At 38.9% G+C, this 3,963-nt stretch overlaps 1 pseudogene; it reads left to right on the plus strand.

The window, feature by feature from the left end:
• The first annotated feature begins 1,551 nt into the window (after positions 1–1,551).
• LOC102851881 lies at positions 1,552–2,375 on the plus strand (annotated as a pseudogene).
• The last annotated feature ends 1,588 nt before the right edge of the window (positions 2,376–3,963 follow it).

Below are 3,963 nucleotides of genomic sequence, written 5' to 3' on the forward strand. Positions count from 1 at the left end.
TCTAGTCATGTGTAAAAATCTCTCCTTGGCTGAAACTAGTTTAATAGCCATTGCTTCACACCACTAAAAATGCTTTCAAAGGCAGTGGCTTTTTAGCTATTATTTGTTTGAAGTGAATTTCTAACTAAAGGATACAGATGTTGGACAAGGATGCATTGGTAATTTATTTATTAACAAATTATATTTATTATATTGAGTTTATGATTCTAAATATCAAACCCCTTTTCATACAGTTGCTGTTGACTCACAGCAACCATATCCAGAGGAAGAGTTGGAAACTCCTTTGGGTTTCCAAGTTCGTAACTCTTCCGGGAAAGAGACAATCACAACTTTTCCCTCTTGGCTTCAGATTACTGACCTTTTTGTTAATATTTTAGCACTTAACTTCTATGTGGTCAGGGTATCCCCCCCCCATTTTATTTGTTCTTCTCTTTTTTGTAATGACATTTTGTGTTCTCTCTCTCTGAATAAACAACCCAGTCAAGGCAGTAGAGTTGATTTTTGGAGGAAGAATGTAGCAGTTGACCTGATCACTCTTTGAGAAGAACCCAGGTAACATCTATGGCTTCCCGGTCAAAGGCCAGACCAGGCAATAATTCCTTGATCACAAAAGCCCAGACCCAAGATAATTAACAGACCCAAATTCTGAGAAAAATGCCATCTTCCCTAGTCTTCCCTAAAACCCCTTATAAAAAGAGGCTGCCTTTGACAACCCCTCTGCCATTTTGACCTTCTTCTCATCTTGGGGTCACTTGGTATCCCTCTCAGATGATTCTTGGGACCAGCTTCTTTTTTTCTCTCACTTGCCCTTAACTCTTTTTCTATCTGACAATTCCAGTTTATAGTGACCCTCCAGACTTTTATGCCCCTAAAACTTTAAGGGAGAACACTACCCATCTTTCTCCAGTGAATAGATCTATGGTTTCAGACTGAGTAATTTAAAGATATTACTCACTCTGCCAACAGGATGTCTTACCAATAAATACTCAACTCTGCCATTAGTCCAAACTGATTCATAGCTGACTCTACTTTGGGTTTGTTAGGTTGTAAATCTATCAGAGAGGGTTTCTAATTTTTCTTCCACAGAGCACCTTCAAATGCCAGAGTGGTGCAGCAGTTGGAAGGCTGTTGTAGTTGTGTACAATCTAGTCAAAACCAATTCATAGTTGACCATCCAGCAAGTTTTTAGAGGCAGTAAATTACTCAGTAGAAGATCGCTCCCAAGGAGAAGCTGGTGAATTTGAACCACTTGCCTTTGGTATGGCAGTACATCAGGCCACCAGTTATGTATGTCTACTACACTTTTCCACATTGTTAGCTGTTCATCTCATTTGGGAAATGCACTTCCCTTTGCCTTCATTGACTGAAATATCACCTACATTCTCTTTTTAATATCACAACATATGCCTATTCTCAATTTGAGATCTACAAAATGGTGTAAAAATGTCCAGGATGACCAAGCATCAGAGTCTCATGAGAGGTGCCTTTCCCAGAGTGAACCTTTACTTGGATCTGGATCTAAAGTTGCCTTCAGTTTGTATGACAGGGAAGATGCTGGAACTACAAGAGAATGACTTCATTGAACTCTCAGATTATAGGCATATGGAAGATGAAAACTTCCCTCCTTTCCCACCTGCAGAAACTCCCAAGAGGAGATGGTGAAGATGCTGAACTTGGTGAAGAGTCAGAAAGAAGAGCATCTGTCCCAGTGCCTCTAAAGAGAACAGTTAAAAGGAACATGCCCAAGCTGGAAGCTCAGGGATTAATTTCAGAGAGATGGCTTTCAAATTTAAGGTACATGTTTGATAATGCAAAATTCAAAGGGAAAAGTCATGAGACTGAAGACTTGAAGATGCCGATAATAGAAGCACTGGGCACATAGTCTACTGCTTAAACTAAATTTAAGCAAGATTTTGTTGACAGAGTTGAATACATGGGAAATAAAATGAAAGTTTAGACATGTTTCAAATGAATTAGACTTGATTCCCTTACTATACATGAAGATTTTGTTGACAATAATGATGAAATAATAGAAATTAGTGACTATGATATAACTGCTACTGAATTAGATCCCTTTTTGACAAGCTCATCTGAAAGGTTTACTCCTGAATCCAATAGAAGCCCAATAGAAAAGTAGCAACAGAAAATTGGGAGAAATAAACAATTGGTCATGGAAAGAAGGCAGGCAAAGCTTCTGAGTAAGAGTCAGTATAAAATGACTTGCTGATGATCACACCCAGTGCACAAACAAATGGACAGATTAAAAAATGCAAGGGAAGACCAAAAAAGAAGAGATGTCAAATGGATTATATGCAAGCAATCTAGAAAATCTACATAATGATGTTGCAAACGCTGTAAATGTAGGGAGGAATTAAAATTAGAGAAAATACAACTGGACCAGTCATTTTAAAAATGTACAATAGAAAGTTTATGCTGTACTCTGGAATGATTTTGGAGAGGCCTCTACTAAGGGAACACGTAATAACTTGCTAAGCTTTGTCTTTGGGGTTAACAGTGCTCAGAATATTGCCTATTACTTTTGAGTGAATATCCTTATCTAGTAAAATCTTTGTAGGTTTCTGGTTTGGGTTTTGGTTTTTTGTTTTTGTTTTTGTTTGTTTGGTCTTTTTTAAATGCCAAATACATTTATCTGAAGTTATAAATAATCTGGGGCAAGTATTCTGAGGTTAAAGTTGGATTCCACCACTTTATAAATATGTGATTTGGGGCAAGATAAAACCATTGTAATTATCTTTTTTTTCTGAAATATGTTATTGTCATGTGAAATTGAGTAGAACTGGACTCATAGTGGACCCAGAAGTAGGTTTTCAGAGGCTGCACATAGTTGTTTTTGTTGTTAGGTGCCATCGAGTTTACTATGATCCATAGCAACCCTATAAACAAAATATCAGAACCCTATTCTATCCTGTGCCATCCTCATAATTCTTGGTACACTAGAGCCCACTGCGGCAGTCATCATATCAATCTACCTGGCTGAAGGTCATCCTCTCCTTTGCCACCCTCCACCTTTCCAAGTATCATGTCCCTTTCCAAGGAATAGTCTCCCCTAGCAACATGCCTGAAGTATCATCTTTGTCTCTAAAGAGCACTTTGGCTGCATTTTCTCCAAGACATATTTGTTTGTTCTTTTGGAAGTCCGTGGAATGTTCAGTATTTTTCTCCAACACCACAGCTTAATGCATCAAATCTTCTGTCATCCTTATTCATTGTCCAGATCTCAGATGCATAGCAAGTGATAAGCATGACTTAATCAGATGTACCTTAATCCTCAAACTGACATAATTATTCTTCAATAATTTGGAAAGATCTCTAACTGCAGACTTTCCCAGTAAAAATACATCTCCTGATTTCCTAACTGTTGGTACCAGGGTGTTAATTGTGGATCACTAAGATGACAGTTTCAATCTCTTCTCCATCCACCATGATGTTGCCTATGGGTCCAGTGGTAAGAATCTTTGTTTTCTTAACACAGAAGTGCAATCCATACTGAAGGCTGCATTCCTTGATCTTCTGCAGCAAGTGCATCAAATCCTCCTCATGTTCAGCAAGCAAGATTGTGTCATCTGCATAGTGCAGGTTATTGAGAAGTCTTCCTCTGAACTTGATGCCACATTCTTCTTCATAGAGTCCAGATTCTCAAATAATTTTCTCAGCATACAGATTGAATAGGCATGGAGAGACAATACAAACGTGACACATTCCCTTTTCAGTTTTAAAACATGTAGTGTTCCCGGTCAGAGAGGGAGGACAGGAAGCGGCACTGGGCAAGGTCACCTCGGATAACAGCAAAAGAGGCGGCTTTCAGGTAAAACCCAGGAAAACCCGGCCAGAGAAGGAGGACAGGAAGCAGCACTGGGCAAGGTCACCTCGGATAACAGCAAAAGAGGCATCTTTCAGGTACACAGAAAAACCAGCGGGCAGAAAGGAAAACATAATCTACAC

Source organism: Elephantulus edwardii, unplaced genomic scaffold, assembly GCF_000299155.1.
Source record: "Elephantulus edwardii isolate Elephantulus edwardi_28Jun2011 unplaced genomic scaffold, EleEdw1.0 scaffold00017, whole genome shotgun sequence".
Classification (NCBI taxonomy): domain Eukaryota; kingdom Metazoa; phylum Chordata; class Mammalia; order Macroscelidea; family Macroscelididae; genus Elephantulus; species Elephantulus edwardii.